The sequence below is a fragment of the Elephas maximus genome, chromosome 15, assembly GCF_024166365.1.
Source record: "Elephas maximus indicus isolate mEleMax1 chromosome 15, mEleMax1 primary haplotype, whole genome shotgun sequence".
Lineage (NCBI taxonomy): Eukaryota > Metazoa > Chordata > Mammalia > Proboscidea > Elephantidae > Elephas > Elephas maximus.
This window is the reverse complement of record NC_064833.1, coordinates 61,369,184-61,389,801: the sequence shown is the minus strand read 5'-3', so window position 1 is coordinate 61,389,801 and position 20,618 is coordinate 61,369,184.

Here is a 20,618-nt window from a genome sequence, read left to right as displayed (position 1 = left end):
ATTCAACTTTGCCAATCACAGGATGGAAAATTTTGTCTCCATCTGCTGGACTCTGATCCAACCTCTTTATTGATTTTAAACCCAAGATGTGAAGAACATTTTAGAGAGGACCCTCTAACCCCAACAAAACCTAAAATGCAAATGAGACACGTTAGTAAACGAGACTTGACATCTTTCACCACTCCTCATGACTAGAATTTAAATTTTATCTAAAAAATAAAAATGTCTGTTTCTGAACCACTGGAGTTGGAAGATTTACACATGGATGTGTTTCACATGCTTAATTGTTCATTAAGATGGTTACCTTGGCAACTGCCACATCAAATGATGTTTTTATAACTCTGACATACAGAGAACCTTCTTAAAGTAACTGAATGGCATTACGTTAAAAAGTGATATCTTTACAAGCTACTAAAATTTTTATCTGTCAAATAAAAATTCCCTATCAAATATGAAATTCTCAAAAATGTAGACATAAAATGTACAACATATAATTATCGTTAATTACTGCTGAGTAAGCTTCTCTTACAAATTGTGACACAAGGTTCAGATTTTTTATCAAAATAATGGAAGAAAGGATACTGGTGATATAATTATGTGCGGTTTAAACTTCTATACGTACTATATACCAAAAACAAACAAACAAACCCATTGCTGTCCAGTCGATTCTTACTCATAGGGACCCTATAGAACAGAGTAGAACTGCCTCATAGGGTTTCCAAGGCTGTAAATCTTTTTCCTGCAGAGTGGCTGGTGGGTTGAAACCCCTGACCTTTTGATTAGCAGCTGAGCACTTAACCTCTGTGCCACGAGGGCTCTTTTCTATTCTATATGTATGCTCTCAATAAAATAACTTTATTTCAATAAACATTTATTTTATCAATCATGCTGCTAGATTTCTGAGATATAAAACTGAGTATAACATCGCCCAAGATCTTGAGAAGTTTGCTATCAGGAAGGAGCCACTTATTTGTTCTGTTCAACAAATATAAAGCACCTGTATGGTACCAGGCATTTTTCTAAGAGCTGAGGGGTGCAGAGCAAACAAAAGTCCCTGTCCTTATGCAGGTTTATATTCTAATGAAAAAAGATAAACAATAAGCAAATAAAGAAATAAAGTATATTTATCAGATTGTGCTCCAGAGAAAAATGAAGCAGAGAAGAGAAATAAGGTGTGTGTGTGTGTGTGTGTGTAATGGTGGATCACAGTTATAAATTATTTCCCTTGGATGGCAGAATACCCCAGTATATTTAAAACTAAAGAGCTGGACTCCATTTAGATGACCCCAGTTTTGTTGGCAGCATCCAAAGCACTATGGTAGGTCTAGTCTAAGACATGCCTTTTTCCTTTCCCATAGTATTGACCTTGGCCATGCTGGGGTGGCAGAGCATCTTCACAGCTTGCTAGATTTGCCCTTTAAGACCACCGTGAACACCAGTGTGGTGTTATCCTCCATCTTTTTCATTACTCACTTGGAAATCAGGGGGACCTTGACAGTGGCATATAGTCAAACTTGTCCCTTTTGGAGCATTCTTCAGAAGTACACAGGCAACTTTCAAAGTTCAATGTCCTAGGCCACAGAAGGGTGGGGGTGTGTATATCTTTTTCTTCTTATAGCCATGGACTTCTTTCTACATGGACTTCTTGGCTTATAAAGTCTTTTCTTTTGGTCCCATTTTGAGAAGGGCTTCCTTGTTTTCTTTCTGCATAATCTTAGAAAGAGACAGTTGTAATTTCAAGTAGGTGGTCAAGGAAGAGGTTCAGAGAAAGTACTACTTAAACAGACTTGAAAAAAGTGAGAGAGCTCACCACACAGGTACCGGGGGCAAGTGCAAAGGCCCTAGGCTAGGAGCGTACCTGGTATGTTAGAGATGGGAGAGACAGACTTTGTGGTAAATAAAGTACTACCAAAAAAGGAATGTTTAGACTTTACTTTGTATAACTAAGCCATATAAAAGTACTTTTACTTTAAAGATCTCAATTTCAACTACATTTACAAACACTGGCTACTTAACCAATATAACAGTAAGGTAGACATATTTGTTAAATCTATTTTATGCACATGAAAACAAAGGGAAAAGTAAAAGAAGAGGGAAAGTCAGGAAATATGAATAAGAGCATGGGCACAAAAGCTATTTTTTTCTAAGTTAAAAAATCCCAGCTTTGCATTGGGCAAGTTACTTAACTTCTCTTTGCCTCAGTTTCCCATTTTACAATAGAGATAATAATAGTACCTCTGTTTAGGATGTTATGGGGATTAAATAAGATAATACATAGCAGAAAGATGCCCCTGAAACTTTAAATGTGCATGCAAACCTCTTTAAAATGCTGATTCTGAATCAGTAGATATGGGGTGGTACCTGAGGTTCTTCATTTCTAGCAAGTTCCTGGGCGATGCGGATGCTACTGGTCCATGAAGCACGCTTTATTATCAACGTCATAAAGCACTTAGAGCAGTGATTGGCAGTCAGTGTGCACTGACTTAATTTAGTTATCATTATACTTTCATACGGCTGAGTTGGCAGGGAAACGAGATTAAAAAGCCAACAATTTTCCCTCCTTCTTGATCAGTTGTTTCCTGACAATACTGCATCTTTGAATAGAATTCCACTGCATTCTAAGTTCAAGTGTTGAACACACATATGGATATGATTTTTATATTTAAAAGTCATCAACAGCAGCATTCGGCACAATTCAAATGTGCCAGATGGATTTATGGTTCTAACCTGTACTAAAATGTCCAAAACCTTAAGCGTAATGTTGTTGCCGTTAGCTGCTATCAAGTCAGCTGCTGACTCACGGCGACCCCATATACAACTGAACAAAACACTCGCTGCCCAGTCCTGCGTCAACCAGATGATCAGTTGCAGATCAGACTGGTGTAATCCATAGGATTTTCATTGGCTGATTTTTCAGAAGCAGGTCACCAGGCCTTTCTTCCTAGTCCCTCCTACTCTGGAAGCTCCGCTAGCAACACAGAAGCCTCCAGTGGCAGACAGGTAGTGGCTGTGCCTGAGGAATATTGGCCGGGAATTGAACCCAGGTCTCCCTCATGAGTCGGAATCGACTCCACGGCGGTGGGTTTGGTTTTTGGTTTTTTGCTCCCTCATGGAAGGCAAGAAATCTACCACTGATTCACCACTGCCTTCACTTGTGTGTAATAGGCGTTCGACAAATACTTGTTGGATGAAACAATGTCCAGACAGTCTAAATAAATCATCCCTCTAGGAATTAACAGGGCAGTGGAGCTTCTGTTTTATTTTAATACAGTGACAGGTATGCCAAATCGCTATTTCAAGAATGCACCAAATTGTGTTCTAAATTCCCATGTATGTTATTCTAGCCTAATTGCATTACAATCTAATGTACTGCAGATTCTAACTCAACTACTTCCTTCTTCCTGTGTTGTTCAGCCCAGATTTGTCCACATGCTAACAGTGCCCTCTACTGTTCAGGAACGAGTCTGTGCTACCAAGTCCGTTCAGTGGAACTGCAAAATCAGAATTCAGAGAACTGGATGGAGCCCTGCTGGCATATGGTTAAGAGCTAGGGCTACTAACCAAAAGGTTGGTTGTTTGAATCCTCCAGCTGCTCCTTGGAAATCCTATGGGTCAGTTCTGCTCTGTTCTATAGGGTCACTAAGAGTCGGAATCCACTGCACCGCGATGGGTTTAAGGGGGGGCTTCAGCTGCTACACAAAGGCAGTTTGCATCTACCTTTAAAGGAAAGAGAGTGGCAATGTAGTCAAAGCTGGGAGGGGTTGGTCTCTAAGCATACTGCTTGGCAGCTGCCACGTGAAGCTAATGAGGATTCCAGAGGTGGGAGAAAAGCTAGCTGCCGTTGCCAGAGCCTCCTCTTCCTTCACAAACACTACCTTAACAAGGTATCCCCACCTTTTTTTCTCCACGCTAACCTGAAATTCACAGCTTCATCCTCCTCCTCCTTAGTTGCACTGTCAGCTCTTTCCACCTGCCAAACCATGATTCTCTTTTGAAGAAATCTGGAAAAACAAACACATCTTCCAGTTAAGGACAGTTGCCACTAAGTATGAGCAGCTCTTCCTCCGCTGTGCTAAGATCCTCTAGTTTGTAGCATCTCTTTAACTTTTTTTTTCCAATTATTTTTCATATAGTCATAGATTGTACAACTATCACCATAATCTAATTTTAGAAGACTTTCATCATCCCCCCAAAATACTCCACACTAGTTAGCAGTCACTCTCCATTTCCCCCACCCCTGCCAGCCCTACCATGACCAGTTGCCATGGAGTTGACCCTGACTCATGGAGACCTCACGTGTGTCAGAGAGGAATTCTTTGATTGTGGGGGGGAGGGGGGTAAGTTGTGAGACCCTCACGGGGCAAGCTTAAGTAACAACAGATGATCACCAAGCTGCCTTCTAAAAATTCCTCCTGAATTGCAAGACTTCTGTTTTCCTGAGAGAATGGAAGTTTGCCCTCAAAGTAGAGTTGGGTCATTGCTTCCAGCAAGGCTCCTTCCTCAACGCTCATTAGCAAAATCGACCCCCCACCTCCTCCACGGCCAGCCCCCAGGCTTGCGCTGCGACCCCCCGCTTTTTTCCTGTCCAGCTCTGAAACTGTAGAGCCCCTTGACCATTTTCATACCTCCATTCCTCTTCCCTGCTCTGTGCCAGGCTTCGGGGTCCAGTCCCTGCCCCGCGGGGGCCCAAAGCCGTCTTCACCCCACCCCGCCAACTAGGCTGGGCCTGTGTGTCTGCTTCGACCCCTTTCTCTTAGCCGCCAAAGATAGTGTCTAGAAATGGATGATGAAACCGTGAACCCCTCGACTCACAGCATCCGAGAAGAGTTGGCCCCAGCAAGGGCTCAGGGTGCAGGTGAGAAGGTTGTATTTGCAAACCGAGAGCAAGATACCGGTACTTCAGGGTTTTTGTGGGGTGCAGGGTTTAGTCTACCCATGCCCAGGTCTCCAGAGAGCCTGAACAGGTCTTATGTCAGGTTCCTCGTTCTTACTATCGGGCCTTCTGCTTCCAATACTCAGCCTCTGAGTATCCCTTTTGGTTTGATCAAGAGAGACATCCATTTCAGGTTCCCCGGGGACACTTGGTGGACTCCGCAGCGCCCAGTCGCACACTCGGAGGAAGGCCCTGCCGGCACAGCCCCGGGGTATGCTCCTTTCCTCCCCGCGCTCTGCTCACAGTGGCGCCGCCCTCTGGTCGTCTGACCGCAGCGCACCCCACCTCTCCCTTGAGCAAGACTGCGCTTGTGGACTGGCTTCTGTCCCCCAGTCCTATACTCTTCCCCTAGACTGCGAGTCAGGTAATAGGAACATTCTCCAGACTCCAGCAATTATTCTTTGGAGGGACTGAAACTGAGATGCAGTCTCCAGTTTCCTTTCGGTTTTCTTCCCATCAAGGAGCCCTGGTGGTGCAGTGACAGCGGTTAAGTGCTCTGTTGCTTACCGTAATGTCAGCGACTGGAACCACCGGATTACCGCCTTGGAGACCCCATGGGACAGTTCTACTCTGTTCCATAGGGTCTCTATAAGTCCAAACGATTCCACGGCAACTTTTTTTTTTTTTTCTTTCTATCAAGGTTTCAAGATGGGAGTGAGTCTCCAAAGACAACAATACTGCGATTCAAAGGAAGCTTCAGATAAGGGTGGGGAGGAAATAAGGGCAAAACACCAGAGAAAGAGAAAAAGGAAACAATCAGGATTAAAAATCGACGACGAAACAAAAATCCTCCAGTGATTGCAGGATTTCTTCCAAGGATCCTGCTTGTTTTAAATGGGGGTGGGGGGTGTAGTAGGAGTTGGATGGAAGGAAGGTAGGAGGGAGATGTGTGAGGATTCAATACCAATTAGTTGTGTACAGGATTGCTTTATACCTGTATAACCTTTCCAATGAAACTTCCAACACTTGGCTTGGCATAGATTTGAGTTCTTACTTCGTTTGAATATGTATCTGCAAAAATTACTATTCTTACTTTTATGAAGACCTTTTACCCAAAACGTGTCCCCGTTTTCAGTTACAGATTTTTCTATCTTCCTGTGCCTGGTGTAATTTCCTATCTCTCGTTTAAAAAAAAAAAAAAAAACCCTCTCTCTTGGAATCCAGAACTCTTCAAATTATACATTGATTTTTCTCAGTTCTTCCTTTCATTTAGCTGCACTATCCATGTTTGGGAGCTCTCCTCTTTATTTATAAATCAAGCCCTTTGCCAGAAACCCTGGTGGTGTAGTGGTTAAGTGCTATAGCTGCAAACCAAAGGTTTGGTAGTTCAAATCTGCCAGGCGCTCCTGGGAAACTCTATGGGGCAGTTCTACTCTGTCAGATAGGGTCACTATGAGTTGGAAACGACTTGACGGCAATGGGTTTTTGGCAACTCTTTGTCAGTTCATCTCTGAATTCCGCCAGATTTTGAGGCTGAGATATCCTGATTGAAAAAGAAGTAGTGTGTTTCCTCACCAAAACTGTGGAGACAGAACAGCCTCTTTTAGCTCCCCGGTTACTTTTTTCCCCAATATAAAACATGGTGATCTCTAGTAATACCTACAAGAATAGGTAATTTTCTGCCCATTTCCCACCAAAATTTCATGATCTAAATTATTTTCACGGAATTATTTCATTGTGTACCTTACTCTTACAGCCTTAAAACCAACATGCTCAGCTGACTTTTTACTTCATTTAGAAACCATTTGATTGTCTCCCTGGCTCTCTTGGGTCAAACTAATCTAACTTCATCTCTGTTTGTGTCACCTCGTAATTTATAATAACCAGACAAAGAACCAGCAAAAGTGTCTCCAATTCTAACGGGCTGGAGACAACTGCTTGCCTGAGCTGAAATGAAATTAACATCACCTCAGGAGAAATACATTTTTAAAACCACAGTGAAATGCAAAAAGGAAGACAGAGAGGATTTTAAAAATACGCCTTTCCTATAGAAATTCAGACAGTCATGTATCGACAGATGGAGAGCCAAGAGCATCAGTTAAAGGAGAATTATTCAAAATCACTGCTGTGCAAGTGGCTGGCACAGGAACTGCAACTTGGCATGCTGGGGATTTGAACAATGAAGAATTTTATAGACTATTGTATTCGAGTTTCTCTCCTGAAGCCTAATTAAATACCTATTTCATTGTACCTCTGATTTTTCCAATTTCTCAGTTTCCCCAAATCCATATGGCTGCTTATACTGAATAAACCAAGCATCAACTCAGACATATACATATATATAGTCCTATGTTTTATATATTACATCATTTAGGGTGGAAAGATGATTTTGGAGAGGAGCTTGTTAACCAAAGGGGTTATAATCGAAAATGTGCATTGTTATTGTCAGGCTTTGAAGTTTGTGAATACGTGGACATCTGGAGGCTGCAGAAGCGGCCCCGAGTATAAATATCAATCTTCCCATGTGTCACGAGCACATTTCTTGTGATGATATGGCATATTTTTTAATTAAAAGTAAAGAGGCTTGTGTATGTGTGCATGTGTGTGTGTGTGCACACTTGGTCAAAAATTCCAAGGTGGGTGAAGCAGCCTAATAGTGACTTGATTAGAAATCAAAGGATCCAGGCATTCTATTGTCTCACTGATGGACTAAATCAAGCTTTAACCTGTGTGCCCCGGTTTCCTCCACCAGCCCCCAGGTATACCTCTTACCCTTGCCTCACCAAATTGCAGTGCGCATTTTGACAAATTTGACATGCCTCCAAGACTTTCTTTAAACTGTCCTTTCCCCAATTGTGTTCACTGGGCCTATTATCACAGGTCTTTGAATCACTCCTGGCTCAGTACAGTGTGCCACCAAGAGCGTTCTCCATAAAACACTGGATGAATACATGAATAGCTCAGACAAAACATATCCTCATGGTCATAATCAATAAATTTCGGTTGATCGAGACATTGAGATAATACGGTGCCAACATACTAAGAGATCTACGTTAAAAGATAAAAAAAATAAAAGATACAGTAGCTTGGAAACACTCTGAGTTCTAGACAGTTGAAGAAACTTACAGGAAAGGGGAATGTGTCCTTTCATACAGGTTATGTTCATGGGTGAAGTACCTGAGTGGTGCAAACGGTTAGCACACTCCACTGCTAACCAAAAGGTTGGAGGTTCAAGTCCAATCAGAGGCACCTCAGAAGAAAGGCCTGGCAACCTACTTCTGAAAACCAGCCATTGAAAACCCTACGGAGTAGGGTTCTACTCTGACACACGTGGAGTTACTATGAGTCAGAATCGACTCGGCAGCAACTTTTTTTTTTTTTAATGTGCACGGGCAGTGGATAAGACTGCTAACTGCACCTGATGTAAAACCTGGTGATAGGTAAATGAGGCAACAATCTTCCTGTGTGGACCTGGACTTAAGACGTATTTGAGTTACTAGGAACAACACTTCCGACTGTCTTGTTTTTTTGTTTTTGGTCTATCACATCATTAGTAATATGTACTACATACAATGTTGCAGCGTGTAATTTGCTGATGTTATTCTCAGGTGTTCACTTGCAGATATTCAAGATTGGATTTATAAACATATTGATAATAAAAGGCAATAATTATGAAAACTAGAAAAACAAAAAGATATTCAACTTATGTCAGAACTGACTTGCTACAGTCATCGGAATGGAACCCAGTTGTAAGTCAGGGACTACCTATATGTAAAATATGAGGGGACTCTCACTCCTGGGACTGAGGAGTTGTATGGTCAGAGAGGGAAAGATTGTTCAAAAGCACAATTCACCAGCTGTACACAGGAGAGATCTTATCGGGGAGCCTCCTGTTAAGTCAGCTGGCACTCAGCAACGTTTCTGCCTTAGTGACATTTCGTGGATCTGCTTCCTCAAGGATAACAGCAGGGCACAGATAACCCTGAATGATCCAAGGACAGCTGACAAACTGAAGTGCTGGCATTATCCCTCCACGCCCTAACCTTTAAAAAGCACCTTAGAGTCTGCTCTGGCTATTTTATGTTTCCTGATCATGATTTCTTCAAAATGCTTGTAGCCATTTTCGAATGTAATAAAAGCACATTAAATAGTGTTTTGCTTTTCAGAAGGAAAGCAGTTCACCAGGGGTAATAAGGAGGAGACTGGCATGACAGAGGCAGTGGTTGGGTTCACACTGGTCACCCTGCTGTCCACAGATATGTTACTAATGGCACCGATACACACAAAGCTATGTATTAACAATCTATTTCCTACTTGTTATCTCTGAGTCTTGAAGGAAAGAGTCAGCTTTTTAAGTCAGCTGGCAGCTGGGCTTGTCAAACGGAGCAATTTCTTTCTGATTTAAACCCAATTGTAAGATGCATAGCCATCTTTGGTCATTGGGAAGGACAATAAATTCTTTAAGATTCATTTGAATGAAAGTGGTTTCAGCCACTCTGCTCACTTCCAGCGTAAGAATGGGTGCCTGCCCTTGGAGCAGGAAAGCGGTGGGAGGTGAGGAAACACATGTCCTTTCCTGCTTCCGAGGGGAGCAAGGAAGCACCAGGTTGCCAGAGAGGGGCTCTAGCAACATGAAGACCCTGCCTTGGACATTTAGAGGGGATGCAACATCCTTCCGATCGAAAACACAAAGGGTGCCTCTTCCTCTAGGGAGGTAACCTAATATTCCCTGTTCACAGATGACTGGGCAGGAATCACACCGCAGATCTCTCTCCCTAGCTCCTCTTCCCATCTTCTTGGAAACGACAGTTAACTGCAAAGGCACAAGGAGCTCCATTACCCTCTAACGTGAATGAGGTTCATGTAATAAAAAACATTATAAAAATCCCTTGGGTTTATAAGACCAATATAAGCCTCACTGCCAAATATACTTCTGCATATGACAGGAAATGAAGGGCTTTGGCTTGTTTTTTCATCTTACGGGTACTGTCTTAAGGATCAAGGACCATCATATTTGAAGAATCCACGTAAACACCTACATGACATTATCTTTATATCTACATGCCCTGGTACCTACATATTGTAAACAACTCTTAGAATGAAATGTAGAGGATCATTAATACAACATGAAAACTAGGATATTCTGCAATGATTGTCCACCTTGACTCTGTTTTTCTAGGCAACCTCATACAATGGTAAGGAACAGGCTTTGGACTCAGAAAGGCAGAGATTTAAATCCTAGCTAGATTGGTTGTTTACTCTCTTGCTCACAATTGAATTCAACTGACCTTGCGCTAAATATCTCTCATCAGTCGTGGTGCCCCATGTGCTTCAGAGATGACCCAAGGACGGCTGACAGACAGGGTTTTCAATAGCTGGTTTTTCAGAAACAGATGCCAGGTCTTTCTTCCAAGGTGCCTCTGGGTGGCCTTGAACTGCCAACTTTTCAGTTAACAGCTAAGCACTTTAACCATCTGTACCACTCCAAAACCAAAATCCACTGCTGTCGAGTAGATTCTGACTCATAGCGACCCTACTGGACAGAGGAGAACTTTCCTGTAAGGTTTCCAAGGCTGTAAATCTTTACAGAAGCAGACTGCCACATCTTCCACCCACAGGACGGCAGGTGGGTTCAAACCACCGACCTTTTGGCTAGCAGCCTAGTGCTTAGCCGCTGCACCACAAGGGCTCTTTTTGTACCACTCGGGGACTCCAAAATACCCCTCAGAGCCTGTAAAATGGGAATATATATCTCAGAAGGTTATTGATAGGTTTAAAAAAGAAAGAGATAAAATTAAAATGTTAGCTTTACAACTAAAAAATAGAAAAAGAATAGCAAAGAAGCCCACAGCAACCAAAAGCAAGCAAATAATAAAGATCAGAGCAGAAATAAATGAAATAGAGAATAAAAAAACAATAGAAAGAATCAACAAAACCAAAAGGTGATTCTCTGAAAGGATCAACAAAGTGGACAAACCATTGGCCAAACTGACAAACGAAAAATGGGAGAGGAAGCAAATAACCCAAATAAGAAATGAAATAGGGACCATTACGACAGACCCAACTGAAATAAAAAGGATCATAGCAAAGTACTATGGATAACTGTACTCCAACAAATTTGAAAATCTAGAGGAAATGGACAAATTTCTAGAAACACACTATCTACCTAAACTATCACAAACTAAGGTAGAAAATCTGAACAGACCGGTAGCAAGAGAAGAGATAGAAAAGGTAAAAAAAAAAAAAAAGCTCCCAATGACAATAAAAGCCTGGCCCAGATGGCTTCACTGGAGAATTTCACCAAACATTCAGAGAAGATCTCAAACCAGTACCACTCAAACTATTTCAGAACATAGAAAAGGAAGGGATACTTCTAAATTCATTCTATGAAGCCAGCATAAGCCTCATACCAAAGCCAGGCAAAGACACCACAAAAAAAGAAAATTACAGACAAATGTCTCTCACGAATATAGATGCAAAAATTCTCAACAAAATTCTAGCGAATAGAATTCAGCTTTGTATTAAAAAAAAAAAAAATCATGACCAAGTGGGATTCATATGGTGCAACTGGTTAGCACGTTCAACTGTTAACTGAAAGGTCGGTGGCTTGAGCTCACCCAGGGATCTTGTGGAGCACTGATGGCACAGTGGTTAAGAGCTTGGCTGCTAAACAAAAGGTTGGCAGTTCAAATACACCAGCCACTCCTTGGAAACCCTATGAGGCAGTTCTACTCTGTCTACAGGGTCACTGTGAGTCAGAATCAACTTGATGGCAATGGGTTTGGTTTTTTTCTTTGATGCAAGGATGGTTCAACATTAGAAAATCAATCAATGTAATCCAACCATATAAATAAAACAAAAGAATCACGTGATCATCTCAATCACCCAGAAAAGGTATTCCAACACCCATTCCAGATAAAAACTCTCAATAAAATAGAAAAAAAAAAAAAACAGGGAAATTCCTCAACATAATAAAGGACATTTATTTATTTATTTTTTATACAAACTGAACGACCAACGTTATTCTCAATAAAGAGAGGCTGAAAACATTCCCCTGAGAACAGGAACAAGATAAAGATGCTCTTTATCACCACTCCTATTTAACATAACCACTCCTAGGAAGTCCTAGCTAGAGAAATAAGGCAAGAAAAAGAAATAAAGAGCATTTAAATTGGTAAGGAAGAAGTAAAACTATTACTGTGGATGATACGATACTATACATAGAGAACCCTAAAGATTCCACAACTGGAACTAATAGAAAGATTCAGCAGAGTGGCAGGATACAAGATAAACATACAATAATTAGTTGGATTCCTATAAACCAATAAAGAGAACTACGAAAACGAAATCAGAAAAGCAATACCATTTATAATAGACCCTGAAAAAATAAAATACTTAGGAATAAATTTAATCAGGGATGTAATACAAAGAAAACTACAAAACACTACTGCAAGAAACATGGTATGGCAAAACATACCATGCCCATGAATAGGTAGACTCAACATTGTGAAAATGTCAATTCTACCCAAAGCAATCTACAAATAAAATGCAATCCCAATCCAAATACCCACAAGATGGAAAAACTAATCATTAACTTTATATGAAAAGGAAAGAGGCCCCAGATAAGTACCACAGCCTCCACAGACTGAGTCCAGCACAACTAGACGATGCCCGGCTACCACCACTGACTACTCTGACAGGGATTATAACAGGGGGTACCGGATAGAGCTGGAGAAAAATGTAGAACAAAATTCAAATTGAAAAAAAAAAAAAAAAGACCAGACTTACTGTATAGCCCCTGGACACCCTTTTAACTCAGTACTGAAATCACTCCTAAGGTTTACCCTTCAGCCAAAGATGAGACAGACCTATAAAACAAACAATAACAGAAGTAATTCAGCCATGTATGTTGTTGTTGTTGTTAGGTACCGTCAAGTCGGTTCCGACTCATAGCGACCCTATGCACAACAGAACGAAACACTGCCCAGTCCTGCGTCAACCTTACAATCATTACATCCATGTATAGGAGACTGAATGAGCGCACCAGCCCAAGGGCAAGGACGAAAAGGCAGGAGGGAACAGGAAACCTGGATGAATGGAAATGGGGAATCCAAGGGCGAGGAGAGAGTGTTGGCACATCACAGGGTTGGCAGTTAATGTCACAAACAATATGTGTATTGTTTAATGAGAAATTAATTTGCTTTGTAAACTTTCACCTAAAGCACAATAAAAAAAATAAGAAAAAAGAAGTTTATTGGTAGGTTTAAATGATGCGAGTACTACACAGGTACTCTTATCTCATTTTCCAGTTTTATTTCCTTCACAGCGTTTATCACTGTCTGAAATTCCTTAAGCACTTTATTTTTGTCTCTCTCCCACTTCTGCCACCAGCCTCCTCCTTCATGGAAGCTCCTTTGTTGCATGCTGTCACCTCGTTACACCGGGCAGTGCTTGGCGCATAGCAGCTGCTCAGTAAATATTACTGAATGAATGAAGGTGAAATTAATGAATTTGTAAACCACATAATAGAGGTTCAGTTGTTGTTAGTTTTCTTCTTTCCCTTGAAATGATCTAGATGGCACGTGCACAAGTCAGCCCATGGAATTCAGTGGAGTCCCCTCTGTCCAGGACAACCACATCTTTCATAGATTCTTTACCATATCTTACAAAAAGGGTTTCTGAGCCATTACTGTCTTAGCGGCCTGGATAAGAATTTAGCTCTAGGTTCAAGGTCATGTGTTGGGCGATTTGCTTTGTGATTTTAGGCCCATCTCTGAAGCTGTTCTGCCATCTCCTAACACCACAAAAACCTTGGTGGCTTAGTGGTTAAGTGCTACAGCTGCTAACCAAAGTGCTGGCAGTTCAAACCCATCAGGCGCTCCTTAGAAACTCTATGGGGCAGTTCTACTCTGTTCTATAGGGTCACAACGAGATGGAATCGACTGTATGCATTGGGTTTGTTTTTTGTTTGGGTATCATCCCAGATAAGACTCTTGGGTTATGGTGATGGTCATTCAGTAGGTGGCATTCTCTTCCAGAATACCTTCATTCTTCAGAACTCATATTTTACTACCGATAAATTATTAGACTAGCTAGATGATTAGCAGAGCAATAGTTACAAAGTAGTCCTGATGGTTATTTTGCAACTTTTCTTTTCCTCACTTACAAGTCCCCCTCCTTATCCTTGCTTTCTTATCTCATTTAGAACTTAACCAAAGTTCTAACTACCTTAAACTTATGAAAAATAGCTTTTTTCCTTTGATCTGCTTCCATAAAAATCACAGCCAATAAAACCCCATGGAGCTCAGTTCTACTCTGTAACACATGGGGTCACCATTAGTCAGAACTGACTCCACGGCAATAGACTTGGCTATTTTGTTTTTAGCAGATGAAATAGACAAGGGCCTTTCCCGAAAGTTACACCATGAATTTAAACTTCTAGTCTCCTGCACTGTGAGAAAATATATTGTTCTTTAAAGCTACCCATTTGCGGTGTTTGTGTTACAGCAGCTCTAGGAAATGAAGACAGAGGAGAAGGGGACAGGAGGGAGACAGTCATGCTAATTTCTCTGTATGAAGTCTAATTTTGATTCTTTTTTTCATTCATTCACTCACTTGTTCACGTATTCACCAAACATTTACTGTGGACCAACACGTACCCTAGAGAACAGACTCTGGGGAGACCTGACTGCACAGGTTGGAAGCTTGGATCTGCTATTTATTGACCTTGGGCAAATTTCTTACCTCTCGACGCCTCAGTTTCTTCATCTGTAAAATGGAAATGACCAATGTTTCAAGATTAAATGAATTATTATTTGTAAAATACTAAGAACGGTGCCTGACACATAGTAAAAACATAATGTTTTGCTGGTATAATCTGGGACTAGTAGTAGCAGTGACAGGGTCATAACTTGTCTAGATTTCCTAGGGATAAGAACCAGGATCAGCCCAAAACTGATTCCTATGAAGCAGAGATCAGACACACTGCCACTCTCCAACTTCTTTGCCAGTTCTGACACCAGATATTCCCTCCCTCCTTCCTTCCCCCACATGGAACTCTCTACTTCTCTGGTAGGTTTGATATTTCGTTGCAATGGCCACACAGAACTCACAAACCATACTTACAGTTAAGTGGTTTCTCAAGGAAATAACAGGCTACAAATCAGCATTAGGATCAGAAAGCTTGTAGGCAAAGACTGAAAATCTCCTTCAAAGTAGAGAGCATATCGTACCCTTCTTCAGTGCAGGACAGCTCTCTCAGCCCCTCTCAGCCTTGCAAGCAAGCAGGCCTTTCCCTCTGCCATGCATCCTTCTCTGATGTGCAGGTGCTCACCTCCTCTCTCTCTGCTGCTTCTCTCTTCTTGCCTCTCTTGCCTTTTCTCCTTTCTGCTTCTTTCTGAAACCTCTGTGGGGTTGGCTGTGTATATAAGCAAACTCAATTTCAAGGCATGGCCCTATCTGTAACGCTAGGAACTGGTCAATCTCCTCCATGGACCATAGTCACTGAATTTGCATAGTCTATTATCACTTCATTTGCATAGTCTATACTATATTTACCAACCTCTGTGTTATAGATTGAATTGTGTCCTGCCCAAAAAATGTGTGTCAACTTGGCTAGTCCATGATTCTCAGCGTTGTGTGACTGTCCACCATTTTGTCATCTGATGTGATTTTCCTATGTGTTATAAACACTACCTCTAAAAGATTAATGAGATGAGATTAGCAGCAGTTAAATTCATGAGGCAGGACTCAATTTACAAGATTAGGTTGTGATTTCAGTCAATCTCTTTTGAGATGCAAGAGACATGGGGACCTCGTACCACCCAGAAAGTAGAGCCAGGAGTGTGTGTCCTTTGGACTTGAGGTCCCTGCACTGGGAAGCTTTGAGACCAGGGGAAGATTGATGACAAGGACATTCTCTCAGAGCCTACAGAGAAAGCCTTCCCACGGAGCTGACGCCCTAAATTTGGACTTCTAGCCTCCTAGACTGTGAGAGAATATATTCTCTTTGTTAAAGCGATCTACTTGTGGTATTTCTGTTATAGCAGCACTAGATGACTAAGACACCCTGCAAAGTGCATAAAATAGACCAATCGCATGGTAGACTGCAGTGCAAGGCCAGACAAAAAGTATCAAACCATCAGCTTGTTTCCAGCTAACCCAGGAAATGTCAGTCAACCCGGACATTCCCTCTGGGGTAGAAAATTAGGGCAAACATAACTCCTCAGGGTTTTGGGGAAAAATCTCTCAAGCTGTTTTTCTAAAGAGCCAAGGCAAAAGGCCATATAAAGGAACTCATTTCACCACATTAGGTAAATGCTTGACTGTTAACTGGGAAGTTGGTGGTTCGAATCCACCCAGCTGCTCCAGGGGAGAAAGACCAGGTGATCTGGCTTTTGTAAAGTTTACAGCCTAGGATACCCTATGGGGCAGTTCTACTGTGCCATGTGGGATCACTGTGAGTCAAAAATTGACTCGGCAACACCTAACAGCAATATTATGCTAATAACCTGCTTAACTTTCAAAAGGGCATGATAGGTTTTTTTTTTAATATATTGAGTATATTGCATATTTTCCCCATTTTAACATCTCTGAAATTAGAACAAGATATCATAATTTAATTGGCAACAGTTTTTCTTTTGTAGTGATATGTAGTTATTCATCTTGAAATTGATGGCATATTGGATTTGATGAAATCTTGCAATTATGAATAACATCTCTCCTTTTTTGCTTGTCTCTTTCTCTCAGGTCAGATGTGTGCTCAAGTCTCTCCAGTTTAAAAAAGAAGACAAGAAAGGGGAGAGAAAGACAAAGAGGAAGAAAGAAAGAAGAAAAATTTATGACCCTGACTCTTCTCAAAGCAACATCTGCATCCGTGCAGAGCACAGCCTGGAATGGAATGAGGGGAGAAGGATGCTAGAGGGTCGGAGCAGAGCTTGGGGGCCTCCAGGACAGTGGGTCTCATCTATCTTCATTTCCACCTCACCTACATTGGCTCACACACCGACAGTGAGAGAGCCTCACCAATGAGGAGATGCAGGCAAGTTAAGAGCCTTCTAAAATGAAACTTGGGATCAATCTTGTGATTGTGTTCTGGAAGAGGCTGGGCTTAAAATGAGGGCTGGATGGACTTTCAGGACAGCACCTTCTCAAGTCCTGTGTTGAGAGTCACAATCAGAGGGACTGGTCTCCACAGAACTGGACAAAGGTGCTGCCTGGATAAGGTCTGCGAGCAAACAGTATTCCATGTGGTCGTCAGCTCACAGTGGGAGCCCACGTATAGAACACCAATGTCTTCAGTGGTGCAACCAGTTAAACTTCTTGGCTTCTAACTGAAATGTTAGTAGTTTGAGTCCACCCAGAGGTGCCTTGGAAGAAAGACCTGGTGATCTACTTCCAAAAAATCAGGCAACGAAAAGCCTACGGAGCACAGTTCTACTTTGACACACATGGGGTTGCTGTGAGTTCGAATTGATGGCCAGTGGCATCACTAGGGTTGGTGTCACCCAGGGCAGTAATTCATGGTGTCACCCCCCCCCCCGCCATGGACCTCCTCCTGTACCAGACCATATAGAATCCTTAGGACTGTTTTTTGTACTAACGTTACTTATGAATCATAATTCCTGTATATCATCCTTCTTTCCCTTTAATTACTGCTTCATTCTCAAAAAAGGTATTGATACAAGTTCATAAATACGAATTACTACAATACTGTAGCTAAAACACTGGAAAATTTGCCAAAACACCAGCACCAATGAAAACAAAAGTGTGTACTTATAGCGTGTACGGACGAAACCACGTGATTTGAAGTGTCATTGTAATTGGGTAATAATGACAGCCCTGACTGGAGCGCGTTAGAAGTTTCAAAAAGTAAATTAGCATAGAGTTTTAGCCTTGTAGGCATACTCATACCTGTAAGCTGGGTTTAAGAAAAATGTTGTTGTTGTTATAACTAACTACAGGAATATTTATAGACAATCATTTTGGTGTCACCCGCTCTGACAGTGTCATCCTGTGCGGTTCACACCTCCCACAGCCCCCTATTGATGCCACTGTTGATGACGACTGATTTTTTTTCTCCTCTGTAATTTACCGAGCTGTGCCAACCCAACCCTCCTTCCCTAAAGTTCCACTTTACTGCATGGCTGTACTTGAAGATACACAGATGACCCATCTTCCTTGGCCTCCAGTATTCCCCAAATGCCTCACGTTTATGTGTGATATGTCTAACATCCCCATCCATTCACTGAAACGCGCTCTGCTTTCTGCGCACCCAGAACCTACCAATCATTCTTCCTCTTCCTTTAGTTATTCCTTATTATATTGCTCCATACAATGCTGGGTATACGATGATGAATAAAGCCAATTCCAGTCCTGGGAATGCAGTTATACGCTCCCTCCAGTTCACAAGATACCTTCATACATGTTGTCTGATCTAAGGCTTTACACAGCCATTGAGAAGGGCATCTACTATTTATACTTTCCACCATCTGTCCGTTTGTCATACTGTGGTGGCTTGTGTGTTGCTATGATGCTAGAAGCTATGCCACTGATATTTTAAATACCAACAAGGTCACCTATGGTGAACAGGTTTCAGTGGAACTTCCAGACTAAGACAGAGTAGGAAGAAAGACCTGGTGATCTACTTCTGAAAATTAGTCAATGAAAACCCTATGGATCACAGCAAAATATTATTGGATGAGGCCTCTAGGTTGGAAGATACTCAAACAGTGAACACAATAATGGACTCAGACATACCGACAATAGTAAAGATGGTGCAGGACTGGGAAATGTTTTGTTCTGTGGTACATGGGGTCACCATGAGTCAGAGCCAACTTGATGACAACTAACAAGAATAAATTCATATTTTACAGATGAAGGAACTGAGGAGCAAAGGGGTTAAATGACTTTCTCAAGAGAAATGGTAGAGCCAGGCTAGCCCTTGATACAGTAGGTGGTAAACTGGATGGTGAGGCCTGCTTTCAAGGGGTGTGCAGTCTAGTGCTCAGCCAATTCGGTCTCAGCCTGCCGTTATTCCCTTAAGTTTTAATCTAAAATTAAGTGAAGAAGTACAGGTGGTGGTCTACCTCATGCTGTGGCAACCTTCATTAAATATTGAGGTCCTCACTTGAACACTTGCATTAGATACCCCTGAGAAGTGCCTAGCCCTCAGGTGGAGAGTCAAGTGCTGGCTTCATTTCCTTATGCTTCTTTTTTTGCATTACGTGTGCGATTGGGGACTAGGAGTTTCAGCCGCCAATAAATATTTGTTGAGCAGCAACCAAAACAATCACCCCCAAGAGTCTGACTCATAGTGACCCCATAGAGTTTTCAAAGGTGTAAATCTTTATGGAAGTGACTGCCATATCTTTCTCCCGTGGAGCAGCTGATGGGTTTGAACCACTGATGTTTTGGGTTAGCAACCAAGCGCTTAACAGTTGTTCCACCAGGCCTCCACTGTGAACTCACCTTAAGGTATGGTTGGGAGGATGTTAACACCAAAAATTCTTTTAACACGAAATTATAACAGAGATCCTATATAAGGTGCCTATGTTTTGTTTTAAGAGAGACAGAGTAAGTGTGCAGTAGTATTTATAGTTATTTTTCTATTTTTAATTTTTATATTTTTAAACTTAGGATTCTGCCCAAGCCTGAGGTCTGGTGGCAGCACCTTGGGAGCTAGGAAAGGGCAGTAGCCACAGCTGAAGTCTCCGTTCATTGCTCCAGGGGCGGAGGGGACTTGGAACCTCAAACAAACACCAGGCCACACTGTGGTGCTGTTCTCACCCCAGATGTCTGCTGAGTCACGGTTCACCCCGCCCCCACCCCGTGGGGGGAAGGCTGCTCCTTTAGAGTAACTGAGTGCCTGTACTGGAAAAAGGCCTTTTCTGAAAGCCTAGAGGGAACTTTTGTTTCTTACCCTGTTGATTCTAAGCAGAATAAAGGGTGAGGGTGGGGGTCATGATAAGAAAATATATTATCCTCATCCTAGCTTTCAAATCTTGAGAAGAAGGAGGCCGCAGAAGAGGAGAAAATGCGTACTTCTTGTACCTTACACTTGGGGTTGCCCTTTTTTGGTACCATTCACCTTGATGTCCTGCCTGCCTGCCTCAAACAAAACGGATTCCTTACTCTCCCTTTATCTGCTTCCTTAATATTTGTGTCCTGTTGTTTATATCTGGGGGCCCTGGTGGCATAGTTGTTAAGAACTATGGCTGCTAACCAAAAGGCCTGGAGTTTGAATCCAACAGCAGCTCCTTGGAAACCCTATAGGGTGGTTCTACTCTGTCCCACAGGGTTGATGAGTCAGAATTGACTCCGATGTCAACGGGTTTATATTTAGCAATAACCAGACACATAACCTTGGGTAAGTCTTTTTAACAACATGTGGCCTTGCTTCCCTTATCCATAAAATGTTGAGGATAACACTGCCCCACTCAAGAGTTGTTCCGAGGGTGTAATGAAGACTCGTCTTTGTAAGATTCTAAACAAAGGTTGTTTTTACGACACTTGTTTATTCTTTTATGGTGTAGTTGAAGATGCCTATTTCAAAATTCTTTCCAAGCATTGTGTTTGAAAGTGCTCAATGCCAGGCCCAGAGTGTTGTTACGTGTTATAGAGTCAATTTTTGACTCACAGTGACCCCACAGGACAGAGTAGAACTGCCCCAAATGGTTTCCAACGCTGTTGAGACTGGCAGTCTGTCCGCCATCTTGAATAGGCAAAGGGCCGTGCCTGCCATCTT